This window comes from Arachis ipaensis, chromosome B04 (assembly GCF_000816755.2).
Source record: "Arachis ipaensis cultivar K30076 chromosome B04, Araip1.1, whole genome shotgun sequence".
Classification (NCBI taxonomy): domain Eukaryota; kingdom Viridiplantae; phylum Streptophyta; class Magnoliopsida; order Fabales; family Fabaceae; genus Arachis; species Arachis ipaensis.
In genome coordinates, this window is record NC_029788.2 from 15,048,870 (window position 1) to 15,069,553 (window position 20,684).

Consider the following 20,684-nt stretch of genomic DNA (forward strand, 5'->3'; position numbering starts at 1 on the left):
GAACTGAATTTGAAAATAATTTATTTGAATCCTTTTGTGAGGAATTTGGAATATCTCACAACTTCTCTTGTCCAAGAACACCACAACAAAATGGTGTTGTGGAAAGAAAAAATAGAAGCATACAAGAAATGACAAGAGCTATGCTTTGTGAGAGTAATGTTCCAAAATTCCTTTGGGCTGAAGCGGTTAACACGGCTTGCCACATTTTGAATAGAACAATCATAAGGAAATTTTTGAAGAAAACCCCTTATGAACTTTGGAAAGGCTACCCACCAAACTTAGATTACTAACACATCTTTGGATGCAAATGTTTTGTTTTGAATAACAAAGAGAATTTGGGTAAGTTTGATCCAAAGGCGTATGAGTATTTATTTGTAGGATATTCCACAACTAGTAAAGCCTATAGGGTGTATCATCAAGATTCTAGGATTATTGAAGAGTCCATACATGTTACATTTTATGATACTAACTTGGTGCAAAGCATTTTGGAAGATTGTGATGCAGGAAATCAAGCTCAAAAGGAAGTTGAAACTGTGCAAAATCAAGAAAATGGAAATTATGTTCAAGCTGAACCAAAAACTGCTGTTGCTGAAAAATTAAGAGACAATTCCAGTTTGTCTCACGAATATGAAGGAAACCCTGAAGTCAACAGCACCCAGATTCCCTTGGTATCTGAATCTGCCTCCAAATCCACCAGACCTCGTGAATGGAGATTCTTGAAGAATTATCCTGAGGAATTTGTCATTGGGGATATTTCTCATGGAGTGCAAACATGGTCTTCCACTAGAAAGGCAAATGAAGGATCAAACATTGCCCTTCTTTCACAAATAGAGCCTCAAAATGTCAAGGAAGCCCTTAGTGACCCTTCTTGGGTTAAAGCTATGGAGGATGAGCTTCTTGAGTTTGAAAAGAACCAAGTGTGGACTTTGGTTCCAAGGCCAAGTGGAAAGAAAATGACCGGCACCAAGTGGATATTTCGAAACAAGTTGGAAGAAGATGATAGCATTGCAAGAAACAAGGCAAGGCTAGTGACACAAGGATATGACCAAGAAGAAGGAATAGACTTTGATGAATCCTTTGCCCCTGTTGCCCGAGTGGAAGCCATAAGACTTCTCTTAGCTTATGCTGCATTTTGTGGTTTTAAATTATATCAAATATATGTGAAATGTGTATTTTTGAATGGTGTGATAGATAGAGAAGTGTATGTGGAGTAGCCTCCTGGTTTTGAAAATAAAGAGCATTCTAATCATGTTTTCAAATTATCTAAAGCTCTCTATGGTTTAAGACAAGCTCCTAGAGCTTGGTATGAGAGACTTAGCTCTTTTCTTTTGAAAAATAGTTTTCAAAAAGGCACCACTGACACAACTCTATTTATCAAGAATTCTAATGATTCTTTTATTCTAGTCCAAATATATGTTGATGACATTATTTTTGGATCAGATAATGAATCCCTTTGTTCTGAATTTGGAAAGCTCATGACAAGTGAATTTGACATGAGTATGATGGGTGAACTTAATTTTTTCCTTGGGCTACAAATTAAACAAACTGAAAATAGTATTTTCATTCATCAAGAGAAGTATGCCAAGGAATTAGTTAAGAAATTTGGTATGGAAAATGCCAAACCCATGGGTACTCTCATGCATCCTAATTCAAAATTAGATAAGGGAGAAACTGAGAAAGATGTTGATGAGACTAGGTATAGAGGAATGATTGGTTCTCTTATGTACTTAACTTCCTCTAGACCCGATATTGTGCAAAGTGTTGGATTGTGTTCTAGGTTCCAATCCAAATCAAAAGAGTCACATCTTTCTGCAGTTAAGAGGATCATTAGATATGTTCATGGCACATCCAATTTCGGTCTTTGGTATCCTAAGATTGATGATTTTTCTGCAGTTGGTTATTGCGATGCAGATTTTGCTGGTGATAGAGTTGATAGAAGGAGTACTTCAGGCCTATGTTGCTTCCTTGGAAAGTCATTGAATGTTTGGTCAAGTAAAAAGCAACCAACAGTGGCCTTATCCACTGCTGAGGCTGAGTATATTGCTGTTTCTTCTTGTTGTTCTCAACTTTTATGGTTAAAAATACAACTTGCAGATTATAAATTACATGCTAAAAATATTCCCTTGATGTGTGATAATATGAGTGCCATTAATATTTCTAAAAATCCAGTTTTGCACTCTATGACTAAGCATATTGAAGTGAAATTTCACTCAATAAGAGAACATGTCCAAAAGGGGGATATTAGTATTCAATTTGTTAAATCAGAGGAGCAATTAGCAGATATTTTCACAAAACCATTAGCTGAGGATAGATTCTGCATGCTTAGGACTTGCCTAGGAATTTTGAGTTATGATTCTTTATTTGAAATATGTTGATGTATTTGCTGGAGATTTTTTGTCTCATAAACAGGTATGAGACAGTTCTGGGCAGGTGATGAACGTTTCCTTCAAATCAGCGTGTTCTGGGCTTGTTTCAAGTGAAAGTTAATCTGGGCCAATCTCAAGTCAGATCTGGGTAGCCGTATGTGTTTCCTTTGTTCAAACCACCTATGGGCCCAACATGAATATTAAAATTTTGTTTGTTATTTTTGATGGCTTGTGTGTTCAAGTTTTCATAAAGGGTTTTCATTTAATGTTTTGTGGCCCAAAAAGGTTTTCAAGTGGATTTAATTTTTTTTGGTCCAAAAAGGGTTTCAGCTTAATTTTGTTGTCTTTCAAAATTTAAAATTGTTTTCCTGTTTTATTTTTAATCAAATAAAATCTTTCTTGTATGAGGTCATGTCTTTTCAATAGATGATGTAGTTGCATGGTTTGAGAAACTTTCTTTTGGATACGGTTACCAACACTCCCTCTCTTCCCTCCATAACTCTTCGATTTCTTCCCACTCACTTTACTGCTTATCTACCCTCAAAAGACTGAAACCAACCAAATGAGGAAGAAAACCATTACTAAAAGGCCTCCTCGTAAAAAAGTGTACAAGCTTCCCACAAAGTCTTCCACTCGCTCCCAAGACCGGACATTTACTCCATCTCCTTCTCCTCCTACCTCTCCTCCTCGCACTACTCCCATGGCACGAACCAAGACCATGCCAAGGTACCCTACCCCTGCCAAGCCGACACCACCACCGAAGGTCACACCATCCAAGCCAGGCTCCTCAAAACCTGGTTCTGCGAAGCCTAGCTCCTCCAATGGAAAACGTCCGGCGGCTGAGGAACCTGTTCCCGAACCAACTCAACCCAAATCCAAGTCAGTTCCTGTGCGCTCTCAACGAGGTAACACTCTAGTCCCTCTCAAAAATGTTAAAGAACCAGACATTGGACCTTTTGATCACAAAGCTCACTTTTTGACCCCTCACTCGAACTATAACTCCTATAGATTCAAATTTGCCATGAATAATGACTTTTATGATAGGGTTATCAAGTATCGTACCCTATGTCCATCTTTTCTCGCTGATCTGCCATCTTTGAAAAGAAAAGGTTTTCCATTTGTTGATAACTTAATTTTTCTAGACTAGAATCATCTTTTTGACATCAAAAAGCCTGTTTATCCCTTATTGGTCAAAGAATTTTATGCAAACATGACTTATCATGAAGGCACTGCTCATTCATATGTAAAGGGCCGAGACATAGTTTTAAACAATGAAACTATCAGTGATGCATTGAAGTATACTGATGTTGGGCCTTGTGCTTACACTTCAGTTAAGTGGGATGAAGGAGTTGGAATTTCTTATCATGATGCATTGGCTCACATTTGTGAACATGTTTCTTTAATTGATGGTATTACACCCACTCACAAAGGCCTAGGATATGAGCATGCTCAGTTGCACCGAATGGTCAACCACATTATTCTGCCTCAAAGCGGCTTATATCAAAGGGTTTCTACACTGATACTCTTGTTTTATATGCCCTTCTCACTAAAACTGAAATTTTATTTGCATACTTGATGGTTAGATATATGTTTGACTCTGTTAGGAGTGAAAAGGACAAAGCACTTCCTTATGGCATGTTTCTAACTTGCATATTTGAGTATTTTGGTGTTGACTTGACCAATGAGAAATATCAAAACAGACATTCATACCTAAAAGGGAGTGGTTCAGTGAAACAGCAAAAAGGACCCACTAGATCTAAAAGCGTTGTCCTAGATGATGAAGATGATGACTTTGTCCCTGAGGATTCTCCTACTCCTTCCACTGAGGGTACATCCATCTCTACTGGAAAGAAATCTGCCTTGCTGAATGTGGTCAAAGATGTTGTTCAGGAGTTCGTTTCTCAATCAAATCACTTGATTGCTATGAGCAAAGAGCAAAGGAAGCTGGCTAGCAAGCATGAGAATTTCCTAAAGAAATCAAGGGATAGAGTGGCTGTGTTCATGTCCTTCATCAATAACCTTCAAGAGGATGAAGACCCTGCCACTGATGTTGAAGAAGAAGCCAATTCAGAAGGGAATGGTTCTGAACTATTTTATTTTGGATGACTGTAATAACTCTAAATACTGCTGCACCTTTGGTAGTTTAGTTAGTACTTTGCACTGTGAACTAACTCTTTTCTGTAGGATACAAGACTTTGTTTTTGCTGATCATGCCTATTATCCGCCCTTGATGACAAAAGGGGGAATATGATAAATATAGGAAGATAAATATAGGAATAGGAAATATGTCCTAGGATTTTTTGGCATTGCTGCAGCTACTATGATTATGTGATGTTGCTTATTTGATATCCCTTAGCCAAGATAAATGTATGTAGCTCTTTATTGTGCCCTCTTTAAGAACAATGAAAAACAGGAACAAAGAGGAAAGCATAAATCCAAGGGGAGCTAATCTTGAAAAGGAAAGGGGGAGCAACATAAAAGCAAATGACAAAAATCAAAGGGAGTTTCCATACCTTACTCAAATTAATTTCCTTTTTGATTATTGCTTAAATCATGTTTGTCATCAAGGGAGAGATTGTTGAGTTAAGAAATTAACCAAATTAATTAGTGATGACAAACATTATTTTTGAGCAAAATAAATAATTGGTGTTTGATGAGCGGATAATTTATATGCTTTTTGGCATTGTTTTTACATAGTTTTCAGTATGATTTAGTTAGTTTTTAATATATTTTTATTAGTTTTTAAATAAAAATCATATTTCTGGACTTTACTATGAGATTGTATGTTTTTCTGTGATTTCAGGTACTTTCTGACTGAAATTGAGGGACTTGAGCAAAAATCAGATTCAGAGGCTGAAGAAGGACTGCAGATGCTGTTGGATTCTGACCTCCCTGCACTCAAAGTGGATTTTCTGGAGCTACAAAAGTTCAAATGGCACGCTCTTAATTGCGTTAGAAAGTAGACATCTAGGGCTTTCTAAAAATATATAATAGTTTATACTTTGCCCGAGTTTAGATGACGCAAACTGGCGTTCAACGCCAGCTTTCTGCCCTATTCTGGAGTTAAACGCCATAAACAGGTTGCAAAGTAGAGTTAAACGCCAGAAACAAGTTATAAACTGGCGTTCAACTCCAAGGAAGACCTCTACACGTGAAAGCTTCAATGCTCAGTCCAAGCACACACCAAGTGGGCCCGGAAGTGGATTTCTGCATCATTTACTCATTTCTGTAAACCCTAGTAACTAGTTTAGTATAAATAGGACTTTTTACTATTGTATTTACATCTTTGAACCTTCTTTGGGATTATCTTTTGATCCTTTGATCATGTTTTGGAGGCTGGCCTCTCGGCCATGCCTGGACCTTGTTCTTATGTATTTTCAAACGGTAGAGTTTCTACACACCATAGATTAAGGTGTGGAGCTCTGCTCTTCCTCATGAATTAATGCAAAGTACTATTGTTTTTCTATTCAACTCAAGCCTATTTCTTATCTAAGATATTCATTCGCACACAAGAACATGATGAATGTGATGATTATGTGACGCTCATCACCATTCTCACTTATGAACGCGTGCCTGACAAACACTTCCGTTCTACATGAAAGCAAGCTTGAATGCATATCTCTTAGCCTCCTGATCGTGAGATCAGAGTCTTCACGGTATAGGCTAGAATTATTGGCGGCCATTCTTGAGATCCAGAAAGTCTAAACCTTGTCTGTGGTATTCCGAGTAGGATCTGGGAAGGGATGGCTGTGACGAGCTTCAAACTCGCGAGTGCTGGGCGTAGTGACAGACGCAAAAGGATTACTGAATCCTATTCCAGTATGATCGAGAACCGACAGATGATTAGCCGTGCGGTGACAGTGCATTTTGGACCATTTTCACTGAGAGGACGGGAAGTAGCCATTGACAACGGTGATGCCCTACATAAAGCTTGCCATGGAAAGGAGTAGGAATGACTGGATGAAGATAGCATGAAAGCAGAGGTTCAGAAGAAACAAAAGCATCTCTATACGCTTATCTGAAATTCTCACCAATGAATTGCATAAGTATCTCTATCCTATTTTATATTTTAATTGTATTTTAATTATCAATTCACCATAACCATTTAAATCCGCCTGACTGAGATTTACAAGGTGACCATAGCTTGCTTCAAGCCGACAATCTCCGTGGGATCGACCCTTACTCACGTAAGGTTTATTACTTGGACGACCCAGTGCACTTGCTGGTTAGTTGTGCGAATTTGTGACAAAGAACTAAGATTATGAACGTGCGTATTAAGACTTTAATGCTGTTACCAAGGAATGAACGATCACGATTTTGTGCACCAAGTTTTTGGCGCCGTTGCCGGGGATTGTTCGAGTTTGGACAACTGACGGTTCATCTTGTTGCTCAGATTAGGTAATTTTATTTTAATTTTAAGCTTTTTGTTTTTATTATTTTTATTTTCGAAAAATCCAAAAAAAATTATAAAATCATAAAATCAAAAAAATAATATGATGTTTCTTGTTTGAGTCTAGTGTTAAATTGTAAGTTTGGTGTCAATTGCATGCTTTTAATTTTTCTTTAAAATTTTGAATACTCATGCATGTGTTCTTCATGATCTTCAAGTTGTTCTTGATGATTTTCTATGTTTGATCTTTAATTTTTCTTGTTTTGTATCTTTTCTTATTTCTCATATGCATTTTCAATTTATTAGTGTCTCAACATTAAAAAATTTTTAAGTTTGGTGTCTTGCATGTTTTTCTTTTCTTAAAAATTTTCAAAAACATGTTCTTGATGTTCATCTTGACATTCAAAGTGTTCTTAGTGTTCATCTTGACATTCAAAGTGTTCTTGCATATTTTTCTTGTTTTGATTCATAATTTTTATGTCTTGTGTCTTTTTTGTGTTTTTCTCTCTCTTCATTAAAAAATTCAAAAATAAAAAAAAATATATCTTTCCCTTATTCTTCTCATAAATTTCAAATATTTGAGTTGACTTTTTCAAAAAAAAATTTTCAAAATTTAGTTGTTTCTTATGAGTCAAATCAAATTTTCAATTTAAAAATTCTATCTTTTTCAAATCTTTTTCAAAAATTAAATCTTTTTCATTTTTTTTATGATTTTCGAAAATTTTAAAATGATTTTCAAAATCTTTTTCTTAATTTCATTTCATAATTTCAAAATCTTTACTAACAATTAATGTGATTGATTCAAAATATTTTAGTTTGTTACTTGCCTAATAAGAAAGGTTCAATCTTTAAATTTTAAAATAATATCTTTTTGTTTCTTGTTAGTCAAGTAATCAACTTTAATTTCAAAAAAATCAAATCTTTTTAATTTTCAATTCAAATCTTTTTCAAAATGATTTTCAATCATATCTTTTTCAATGTCAATCACATCTTTTTCAAAATCAATTTCAAAATCTTTTCTAACCTCTTATCTTTTCAAAATTGATTTTCAAATCTTTTTCAATTAATCTTATCTTTTTGTTTAATTATTCTCTTTTTCAAAACTACCTAACTAATTCTCTCTCTCTAATTTTCAAAAATTACTAACCTCTTTTTCAAAATTCCTTTTTAATTTACTAATTGTTTTAAATTTTAATTTAATTTAATTTCATTTTTAGTTTATTTTTGAATTTTAACTTTAATTTTAAATTAAAAAAATATTTTTATTTTATTTTGTTTAATTTTCGAATTCTTCCCTCTCTCATCTCCTTCTAATTATTTATTTATCTACTAACACTTCTCTTTCACTCAAAAATTCGAACCCACTCTTATCCTCTGTGTTCGAATTCTTATCTTTTCCCTCTCCCATTCTTCTATTCTTATACTCATATAAGGAATTTCTATATTGTGACATAGAGGATTCCATATTTTTTTTGTGTTCTCTTCTTTTTCATATGAGCAGGAACAAGGATAAGAACATTCTTGTTGAAGCTGATCCTGAACCTGAAAGAACTCTGAAGAGGAAGCTAAGGAAAGCTAAAGCACAACTCTCTGGAGAAAATCTGACAGAAATTTTCGAAAAAGAAGGAGACATGGCCGAAAATAATAACAATGCAAGGAAGATGCTTGGTGACTTTACTGCACCAAATTCCAACTTACATGGAAGAAGCGTCTCAATCCCTGCCATTGGAGCAAACAATTTTGAGCTAAAGCCTCAATTAGTTTCTCTGATGCAACAGAATTGCAAGTTTCATGGACTTCCATCAGAAGATCCTTTTCAGTTCTTAACTGAATTCTTGCAGTCTGCGATACTGTTAAGACCAATGGGGTTGATCCCGAGGTCTACAAGCTCATGCTTTTCCCGTTTGCTGTAAGAGACAGAGCTAGAATATGGTTGGACTCTCAACCTAAAGATAGCCTGAACTCTTTGGATAAGCTGGTCACGGCTTTCTTAGCCAAGTTCTTTCCTCCTCAAAAGCTTAGCAAGCTTAGAGTGGATGTTCAAACCTTCAAACAGAAAGAAGGTGAATCCCTCTATGAAGCTTGGGAGAGATACAAGCAACTGACCAAAAAGTGTCCTTCTGACATGCTTTCAGAATGGACCATCCTGGATATATTCTATGATGGTCTGTCTGAATTATCAAAGATGTCATTGGACCATTCTGCAGGTGGATCCATTCACCTAAAGAAAACGCCTACAGAAGCTCAGAAACTCATTGACATGGTTGCAAATAACCAATTCATGTACACTTCTAAAAGGAACCCTGTGAGTAATGGGACGCCTCAGAGGAAGGGAGTTCTTGCAATTGATGCTCTGAATGCCATATTGGCTCAGAACAAAATATTGACTCAGCAAGTCAATATGATTTCTCAGAGTCTGAATGGATTGCAAGCCGCATCCAACAGTACTAAAGAGGCATCTTCTGAAGAAGAAGCTTATGATCCTGAGAACCCTGCAATAGCAGAGGTGAATTACATGGGTGAACCCTATGGAAACACCTATAATCCCTCATGGAGAAATCATCCAAATTTCTCATGGAAGGATCAACAAAAGCCTCAACAAGGCTTTAACAATGGTGGAAGAAACAAGTTTAGCAATAGCAAACCTTTTCCATCATCCACTCAGCAACAGACAGAGAATTCTGAGTAGAATCTATCTAGCTTAGCAAATATAGTCTCTGATCTATCTAAGGCCACTCTAAGTTTCATGAATGAAACAAGGTCCTCCGTAAGAAATTTAGAGGTACAAGTGGGCCAGCTGAGTAAAAGAGTCACTGAAACTCCTCCTAGTACTCTCCCAAGTAATACAGAAGAGAATCCAAAAAGAGAGTGCAAGGCCATAACCTTACTTGGTGTGGCCGAACCCAAAGAGGAGGAGGAGGACGTGAATCCTAGTGAGGAAGACCTCCTGGGATGTTCAGTGACCAATAAGGAGTTTCCCTTTGAGGAACCAAAGGAATCTGAGGCTCATCTAGAGACCATAGAGATTCCATTGAACCTCTTTTCACCATTCATGAGCTCTGATGACTATTCATCTTCTGAAGAAGATGAAGACATTATTCAAGGGCAAGTTGCCCAGTATTTAGGAGCAATCATGAAGCTAAATGCTAAGCTATTTGGTAATGAGACTTGGGAGGATGAGCCTCCATTGCTTATTAATGAACTAAATATCTGGGTTCAGCACACTTTGTCTCAAAAGAAATAGGATCCTGGTAAATTTCTAATTCCCTGTAACATAGGCACCATGACCTTTGAGAAGGCTCTGTGTGACCTGGGGTCAGGGATAAACTTAATGCCAATCTCTGTAATGGAGAAATTGGGAATCTTTGAGGTACAGGCTGCCAAGTTCTCATTAGAGATGGCAGACAAATCCATGAAACAAGCCTATGGATTAGTAGAGGATGTGTTAGTAAAGGTTGAAGGCCTTTACATCCCTGCTGATTTCATAATCCTAGACACTGAGAAGGATGAGGATAAATCCATCATCCTTGGAAGACCCTTCCTAGCCACAGCAAGAGCTGTGATTGATGTGGACAGAGGAGAGTTGGTCCTTCAACTGAATGAGGACTACCTTGTATTTAAGACTCAAGGATCTCCTTCTGTAACCATAGAGAGGAAGCATGAAAAGCTTTTCTCACTGCAGAGTCAACCAAAGCCCCCACAGTCAAACTCTAAGTTTGGTGTTAGGAGGCCACAACCAAACTCTAAGTTTGGTGTTGAAACCTTACATTCAAACTCTAAGTTTGGTGTTGGAAGGTCCCAACAATGCTCTGAACATCTATGAGGCTCCATGAGAGCTCACTGTCAAGCTATTGACATTAAAGAAGCGCTTGTTGGGAGGCAACCCAATTTTATTTAATTATATATATTTATTTTCTATTGTTATTTTATGTTTTCTTTAGGTTGATGATCATGTGAATTCACAAAAACTACTGAAAAATCAAAAACAGAATGAAAAACAGCATTAAAAATAGCTCACCCTGGAGGAAGAGCTTACTGGCGTTTAAACGCCAGTAAGAAGCATCAAACTGGCGTTTAACGCCAGAAAGAAGCATCAAGCTGGCGTTAAACGCCAGAAACAAGTACCAGACTAGCGTTTAACGCCAGAACAGAGCATAGAATTGGCGTTAAATGCTAGAAACAAGCAGCAAGCTGGCGGTTAACGCCAGACATGCATTCTAATGGCGTTTGCACACCTAATTGGAGCAGGGATACTAAGTCCTTGACCCCACAGGATCCCCACCTACCCCACCTCTTCTTCTCTCCTCTTCACACCTTTCCATAATACTCTTCCCCAAAATAACCTCCACCAATCACCTCCATTACTCCTCCAAAAACCATCATACAACCCACCTACACCCACCCACTCAAATTCAAACCATTCACACACCTCCATCTCCTCCATTTTCTTCTTCTTCTACTCACTTCTTTCTTCTTTTGCTCGAGGATGAGCAAACCTTCTAAGTTTGGTGTGGTAAAAGCATTGCTTTTTATTTTTCCATAACCATTTATGGCACCTAAGGCCAGAGAAACCTCTAGAAAGAGGAAAGGGAAGACAAAAGCTTCCACCTCTGAGTCATAGGAGATGGAGAGATTCATCTCAAGGGTCCATAGCTCAGTAGTAGAGCATTTGACTGCACAACAAGAGAGTCCACTCATGGACCTCAACAAGAGCATGAGGAATTCCCTCACCAAGAAATTCCTGAGATGCCTCAAGGGATACATTTTTCTCCACACAACTATTGGGAGCAACTAAGGATAGGAGCACCAAAATCACTAGGGATGAAGCAACAAAGGCAAGGAAGAGATATAGAGGAGATTAAAAGCACCATTGGTTCTTTAAGAGGAAGAAGACGCCACCCTCACTAAGGTGAACCAGTTCCTTAATCTCCTTGTTCTTATTTTTCTGTTTTTCGTTTACTATGCTTTATGTTCATATTTATGTTTGTGTCTTTATTACAAGATCATTAGTGTTTAAGTGTCTATGTCTTAAAGCTATGAATGTCCTATGAGTCCATCACCTCTCTTAAATGAAAACTGTTCTAAAAACAAAAGAACAAGAAGTACATAATTTTGAATTCATCCTTGAAACTAGTTTAATTATTTTGATGTGGTGACAATACTTTTTGTTTTCTGAATGAATGCTTGAACAGTGCATATGTCTTTTGAATTTGTTGTTTATGAATGTTAAATATGTTGGCTCTTGAAAGAATGATGAAAAGGAGAAATGTTATTGATAATCTGAAAAATCATAAAATTGATTCTTGAAGCAAGAAAAAGCAGTGAATACAAAATCTTGCGAAAAAAAAGAAAAGAAAAATGGCGGAAAAAAAAAGAAAAAAGAAAAAAAAAAGAGAAAGAAAAAGAAAAATCAAGCAGAAAAAGCCAAAATCTCTTCTTCAGAGGCAAAAAGCTACTAGTCCCGCTCATCTAATTGGAGCTAAGTTTCATTGATACTTTGGGATTTATAGTATATTCTCTTCTTTTTATCCTATTTAATTTTTAGTTGCTTGGGGACAAGCAACAATTAAAGTTTGGTGTTGTGATGAGCGAATAATTTATACGCTTTTCGGCATTGTTTTTACATAGTTTTCAGTATGATTTAGTTAGTTTTTAATATATTTTTATTAGTTTTTAAATAAAAATCACATTTCTGGATTTTACTATGAGTTTGTGTGTTTTTCTGTGATTTCAGATACTTTTTGGCTGAAATTGAGGGACTTGAGCAAAAATCAAATTCAGAGGCTGAAGAAGGACTGCAGATGCTGTTGGATTCTGACCTTCCTGCACTCAAAGTGGATTTTCTGGAGCTACAGGAGTCCAAATGGCACGCTCTTAATTGCGTTAGTAAGTAGACATCCAGGGCTTTCCAAAAATATATAATAGTCCATACTTTGCCCGATTTTAGACGACGCAAATTGGCGTTCAACGCTAGCTTTCTGCCCTATTCTGGAGTTAAACACCAGAAACAGGTTGCAAAGCAGAGTTAAATGCCAGAAACAAGTTATAAACTGGCGTTCAACTCCAAGGAAGACCTCTACACGTGAAAGCTTCAATGCTCAGTCCAAGCACACACCAAGTAGGCCCGGAAGTGGATTTCTGCATCATTTACTCATTTCTGTAAACCCTAGTAACTAGTTTAGTATAAAAAGGACTTTTTACTATTGTATTTACATCTTTGGACCATCTTTGGGATTATCTTTTGATCCTTTGATCACGTTTTGGAGGCTGGCCTCTCGGCCATGCCTGGACCTTGTTTGTGGTATTCCGAGTAGGATCTGGGAAGGGATGGCTGTGACGAGCTTCAAACTCGCGAGTGCTGGGCGTAGTGACAGACGCAAAAGGATTACTGAATCCTATTCCAGTATGATCGAGAACCAACAGATGATTAGCCGGTGACAGTGCATTTTGGACCATTTTCACTGAGAGGACGGGAAGTAGCCATTGACAACGGTGATGCCCTACATAAATCTTGCCACGGAAAGGAGTAGGAATGATTGGATGAAGACAGCAGGAAAGCAGAGGTTCAGAAGGAACAAAAGCATCTCTATACGCTTATCTGAAATTCTCACCAATGAATTGCAGAAGTATCTCTATCCTATTTTATATTTTAATTATCAATTCACCATAACCATTTAAATCCGCCTGACTGAGATTTACAAGGTGACCATAGCTTGCTTTAAGCCGACAATCTCCGTGGGATCGACCTTTACTCACATAAGGTTTATTACTTGGACGACCCAGTGCACTTGCTGGTTAGTTGTGCGAAATTGTGACAAAGAACTAAGATTATGAACATGCGTATTAAGACTTTAACGCCGTTACCAAGGAATGAACAATCATGATTTCGTGCACCAGTGTTGATTAATTATAATTACTTATTACTAATTGTTTATTATTGTAGGCCAGAATTCAATAGCCCAAATAGAATGAAAAGCAATTAGCAAGGATGGTGGGCTGAAAGCAAAATTGAGAGCCCAAGGAAAAGCAAAAAGCCAAAGAAATCAAAACGGGCTGAACTTGAGAAGAAACCGATCCAAGACCGAATTGAATTTCAATTCCCTCTCACTTGCTTTCACTAAATCAACGTTCCTTTTCTTCTTTGTCTCAGTCAAATCAGAAAATCAAAAAAGGGAGAAAGAGATAAAGAGCTTCTTCCCTAAGCTAGTCAGCAAAGAAGCAAGAGAGAGAAGGATTAAGCTTGAAACACAGAAGTCTAATAAAAAAATCCAAACCAAATCAAGCTTAGGTTAAAGGTAACCCATTTCCTCTTGCATGCATTAGATCTTCTTCTCTTCTTCCCAACTCTCTGCTCTATCCAAAATAGGATACAAAGGAAAGATGGTTTCTGTTCTTCTCTGATGTGTATCCACAGTCTTAAACATGACTTGGGGACCAAGTTGGTTTTCAAGGGCTAAGATTAAGTTGACCATGGGAAGATTTCTATGGTTGCTGCTATATGGCTTTCGGTCAAGATGTGGAAGTCAGAAGGAGATTTTCTACTCTGGAAATTAAGGAGAAAAAATGTATTTGTGGGTTGGTGAAGCTCAAGGCTCAAGGTGTTAACCTTGGAAGAAGAACCAAGCAACATGCAAGGAGATAAAAGAAGACTTTCTGCTCATTCAGAAAGGAGAGAAAACCAGTGAATATAGGTTTTGTTCTGGAGAGCTCTTTGAAGAAGTTCAACTAACTGGACAGTGTAACCTAATCAAAGGTGCATTCTGCCAGTATGAAGAACTGAATCAGAGACTTGCCAATCTGGTTTTTTGCATAGCACAGAGGCTGTTGATGAAATCAATCTCCTTCATATTTTACTGATTGTAATGCACTTTTCTAAGTTTATCTTTCTGTAATTTTTTGTAAGAAAAGGCAGTGTGAGAAAGCTTAAGAAAAAGCCATGAGTGAAAAAAGGCTGAGAGAAACACTTGAGAGAAAAGCCTAGAGTTATTTTCCGATTTCTTTAGGTTGGTTAAGTGTCTTGTATCTTGTACCTGTAAGGTATCCCTTTCTTAGTTGGGTTAGCACTAAGAGTGAATAGTTAAGTATTAGCATAACCAATGTCAAGTTAGGTTAGAACTTGAGTGTGAAAGGATTGGGTCAATCCTGTGAAATTGGTGTATGTAATACTGTTAACTATAGTGAAAATTCTTCCACTGTTGTGGAGGAGACTGGACGTAGGTTGCATAGCACAAGGCAACCGAACCAGGATACATGCTGGTATTAGCTTTTCTCTTCTCTACTGTGTTATGTTTTCTGATATTCATGAGACAAAAATAAATTGTCTCATAAATTTTTGCTGCTTAGTTTAAACAGAATCAGAATTGTAATTTTGTTTAAAAGGTCATAACAGCAACGAAAAGAAAGGCATAGATTCAACCCCTCCTTCTCTAAGCCTACCACAACCTTCAACTCTTCAACCCAGCAAGTTTACATTGTGAGACGTTTGCACACCTACCATGTTATAGGCGTAAGCATCGAAAAACCTCAATCTCCTAATCCACCTACAAATATTTTATCTTTGGTCCTTCGTTAGAGCGAATACTACCTTTGGTTTAGCCCACTAACTATTCTCAAACCTCTTTAAGTTCAGATCTGGCTGCCTGCAAATGTCCACCAAGTCTAACCTTACTTTATCATTATTCTTTATTCGCTCATCATCTATTACCATGTGCATGATATTATTAAACACACGTTTTTCAAAATAGATCACGTTAAGACAATGACAAATCAAGTTATCTTTTCAATAAGACAAATCATAAAATATACTCTGTTTCGTCTAATTATGCTCCCTGTCATATTCCAGATGTCTCAACCCTGCCTGTTATCGACGATCCTTGGGATTCTAGTGACACGATGTCAAATTTGCAAACCACTCAACCTCATGGATACCTCTTCTTGTTCAGTTTTATTCTTTCTAAATGAGTCTTTATTGCACCAAAAAAGATTATCAATATCAAGGAACCTTCAATGACAATCAAACTACAAATTCTTACCATTATTCGTCAGCCAAAATGCCTTTGTATCCTCTAGACAAATGGGACACGATATTCTGCCCTGACTGGACTAACCTGATAACATCCCGTATGCAGAAAAATTGTCAATGGTTCACATCAATGCAGCATGCAGTTGGGAGTTTGTCTTAGTTGAAATATCATACATTTGTACACCATGAATACATAACTCCATTAACTCATCCACCAAGAGTTACAAGAAGACATCTATTTTAGTCTTTGGATTGCTTGGACCAGGTATGATACAAGTTAGGAACATATATGGGTCATTTATGTACATTTCAGGAGGTAAGTTATAAGAAGTCACCACAATAGGCCAACAAGAGTACGCGTTGTCGAAATTAGAGTTCCGTGCAAACTCGTCAAGGCACAAAGCTAATCTAACATTTCTAGTCTCGCTCGCAAATATAGGGTGGATATAATCAAAGTGCTTCTAAGCATCTCCATGTGACGGGTGCGTCATAAAGCCATCGTCTCTCTTATTGTTACTATACTAGGTCATGTGAGGGACCAAACTCATCAAAGTATACAATTGTTTTAGCCTAGGAATTAGAGGCAAGTAGTGCATCCATTTGTTTGAAACTCTATTTATCCGCCATTTACCAATCTGTTCTCTCTCGACTTGAAACCTCGGTGCAATACAAAATCTACAAGCAGTTAGGTCTACATCTCCCTTGTAATACAACATACAACCACTCAAACAACAATCGATTTTCACTGAATTTAGACCTAATTTCAAACTAACTTCTATGCTTCAAAATGGCTCCATGGGATGCCAATAGTCCTGATAGGTGCTAATTCGTTACAAAGGGTGTCTCACTTATCAAAAGACTCTTGGATATGATTTGACTCATACTTAATACACATCATTTTAACACAGGCAAACAATTTCGAATGAACGCACCCCTAAAACAAAGATTTTGCGGTAGATTCTAACAGATGATAAAATCTCTTTACCTCCGGGTTAGACTCTTGTTCAGCATCTTCTATATCAGTAATACCAATTGCATCAAACACCATCTCATTGTATCTATCTTGGTTATCCTCCCAAATAATTTCTTCCACGTTTAGTTATCTAACCACTCGAACCCTCGTTGATCGACCATTAGACCTATTGAAATTTGATACAGACCAATTGATTCCCTGCTCATCTACTTTTCGTGTTCCATCCACATCCAATACCCAACTTTGAACCCATTACAGTAGAGGTAAAGTGTTATATCCGAAGGTCCTAACCACTTAGTCAGCCGACACTTATAGTACGAACACCTAAATACCCCTTGAGACCTAAATGGTTTCATGTTGAAGACATACGCAACAAAATCGTCAACCCCTTCAAAGAACTAAGGTTTTAACCCCTCCTGCTCCTGTCCACCGTTATCCTTATCATACATCTACAGACGATGACTTCGAATCATTTTGCCACAAATATCCTAGAATTCAACCAACAATACAACTTATTAAAATTTTTAGAAAATTCGGCAAAGTTTCTTCTATAATTAGAATCTCCCACCAAATTCAATTATCATTTTTTCACAAACTAAACATGTTTTAAACAATTTAAATGAAAATTCGACAAAACTTTTCCTTAATTCAGAGACTTCTCACCAAATAAATTTATACTTTTCACAGAGAAAACAGTTGTAGCCATAAATTTGAATAAACACGCATTCAATAAAATATCAAATCCTAGCCGTTCTAGCGCATAACCCCTTATTACTCCACAATTTTTCAGCAAACAAGGGTTTTGAGAAGGCGCCACTACGCAACCTTCTCCCACTTCTGTCCTAAAACTCTATCTTAAAAAAAGTAAGTCCAGCATAAAACATAAATAACATAACACATTTAAAGATAAAAATCCAACCTGAATACTACAGAAAAACCCACGATTAAAGCTACACGACTCTTCAAAATCCTAAAATAAAAGTGAAGTTAGTAAAATCTAAAAATTAATAATCAAAACATAAAAATCTAACTTGAAAAATTAGCAAAGCAAGTGTAATGTAAAAAATTAATAACCTTAAATGTGTATTTACTTTCATTAAAATTAAACATAAAAAATTTGTAATTCATCTTATGTTTTAAACTAAAAACTAATTAGAAATATTCTATTACTTTATAATAGAATATAACAAACAATGTTGTTATTTTTTTCTATTCATGTTATTCACGAGAAAAAGTAACAACTTATAACTTAGTAATCGTAATCCTAATTGCATATTTTCTATCACATAACAAATTAAAATTATATCAATCACAGTTTAAGGTTTAACCACTCTAAATTTCTTAGTGAGTGAGTTACCTAGAGACAATGGTGATGCAAATAAATTTTTCGACGTGGTGGTGGCAGCATATACGACGCAGTGACAGCGGCGGTGACCAACTTAGAAGGCTACATTTATGAATTTAGGGTTTCAGTTAAAAAAATGTAATGCAAAATAGGATACAATATGAAGAGGGAGGAGGACAACCTACCCAGACAGAGAACAGAGGAAGCTCTGGGGAGCAGCGACGAAATCGGTGACAGCACGAAACGTCCGAAATATGGGAGAGAGGGCGCGCATTCCAATTTAGGGTTAATTTTTGCCGTCGAATTTTTCGGCAGATCAATTTGACGGTAACCCCATCGCATGTCACAAAACACAACGTTCTATTAAGTGAGATTTACCATCGGTAAATCCGATTGTACAAAATGCGCCAAATTTTTCGTTCTTCCCTCCAAATATTACCGATGAAAAATTAAATCCGACAGTAACGTTTTTACCAGACGAATTTATTACCTGATCCGCCAATACTTCCAATGGTAAATCTGTCGCTGATATCCGACTCTAAATTCGACGGTATTCAGCGTTTTTCTTGTAGTGTTCGTCGCGTCAAAGCCTCTTTGTCGTCTTCACGTCAGAGCCTTTTCTGTCGTTGTGTCGCCTTTATGCTGCGGCCGTCGTTTGTTCCAGTTTCGTCGCTTGTGTCTTTCTCCTCTGTGCTCCACTGCTCCCTTTTTCTTGTCTCAGTTTGAATTTTGACCTTCCTCTGTGCTCATGCGGTTCCGACGTGCCCAGAGGCCAGAGGCGAATCCGTTCACGGTCCGTAGGACCAACACCATTCGAAGGTGGGTGGCCCGCCCCGCCTAGAACAGTCATGATCTGTAAACCCCCGAAATGATTTACATAATGGTTCCTGCTTTCTAACCAGAGTTAGCATTTATCCCCCCGGGTCATACTTGAGTATCACATCGTAGACCCCCGCCCCAACTAACTCTATCTTCCTTATCAGTGAACCGGAGATAGTGCATAGGTACTTTTCAATGCAGCGGGGACGAGACGACGTGACATACTACGATCACGTACAGGAGTGCTGCCCCCCTTCCTCCTCTGTGTTCAAATTCTAGCCCTAGTGGAAGATATGTTTGGTCTTTATTATTTTTTTTTCTTGTTTTGATTTAATTTTTGGTGTTGTTATTGTGTAACTTTTGATTGTTCTTTTTGGTGTTGTTGCTTTCTTTTAAATTTTAATTGTTGGTGTTGTTGATGTCTTATAATTTACTATAATTTGTTAACTAGGTATAATTTTTTTATTGTGTTGATTTTTGTTTTAATTGTTCAATTATCCTTTGTTTATTATTTTAACTGATATTATGAACTTGTTAATTTACTAATTATTCTTTGTGTTGATTGTTAATTTATTTTTAATTGTTATAATTATGTTAAATGTGTTACCTCATTGTTACCATACTTGTGGATTTTTGTTTTTAATTTTTTTTTTAAATCCAGGAATATTCATGTTTTCCGGCAGATAAAGGCTCCCGTTATCCATCGCAGAAGAGCAGGGACAGGGAATGATTTATGGGGACCACCCGTTGCCGTCCCTATTTTGGAGGTCCCATGTGCCCATCAAAAGTGAAACCAAAGTTTTGTTATGCATGGACGTGTAATGTGTAGTGTGGACTTAGTTTAAAGAGAGAACCCAACGTACTTAATTTGGATCATATAAAGTTGAAGCTTCATTTTCATTGCCACTTGCTCAAACCGTCCACATATGTTTCAATTTGTCGTTCAATGCATGAATCCATCACTTGATTTAGTAGTTGCCATGACCCATAAAATTAAGAATAAACTATTGTTCCTATTCATGGAAGATCATCATAATATTAATAAATTTATCAATAGTTGTTGCTGTATTTTTTTTCAATTATTAATTCAAATAATTATTTTTATTTGAGTTTATGTTCTTAATATCATTGTTAGATTGTTGTTCTTAATACATGTTTCATACTTTCATTTCATATCATTAGATTTGGTGTATTTGATATATTATGATATTTTTTATATATTGTATTTAATTTTTTAGAAAAAAAACAAAAAAAAAGTAAAAAGTGTAATATGATCTAATTGATTATGAAATTGTTAATTTTATTGATTTTTGGGCAACAGAAGAAGTTCTTAAAAAAAATCTGATGTTCTTAATAATGTTAAAGACTTAGTAGGTGAGTATTATAATTTATTTTTTAATAATTTATTAGAATAATTTTAATTTTTAACTTGTTGATAACGTATTGTATATTTTGTTAGATAATATTGATGCTGATTTTCATCAAAATAATGGTAGTGATAGTAGTATGTTTTACGCTACATTACTTGATTTTTCTAATTTAAATGAAATAAATCTGCAGTAAATTTTTGCGAATTTTAATTATTGATGACAAATTTTAATGTTGGTATTTCATACTAATTGTTTCTTTTATTATTTAATTTTTAAGTTTGTATTTGGATAAAATTATAACATTGTGATTGATATAGTATTTTTAATTTGAATGACATTTTAAAATTTATATTAGACTATTGTATTTTTTATATTTTATTATAAAACGATTATTCCAGT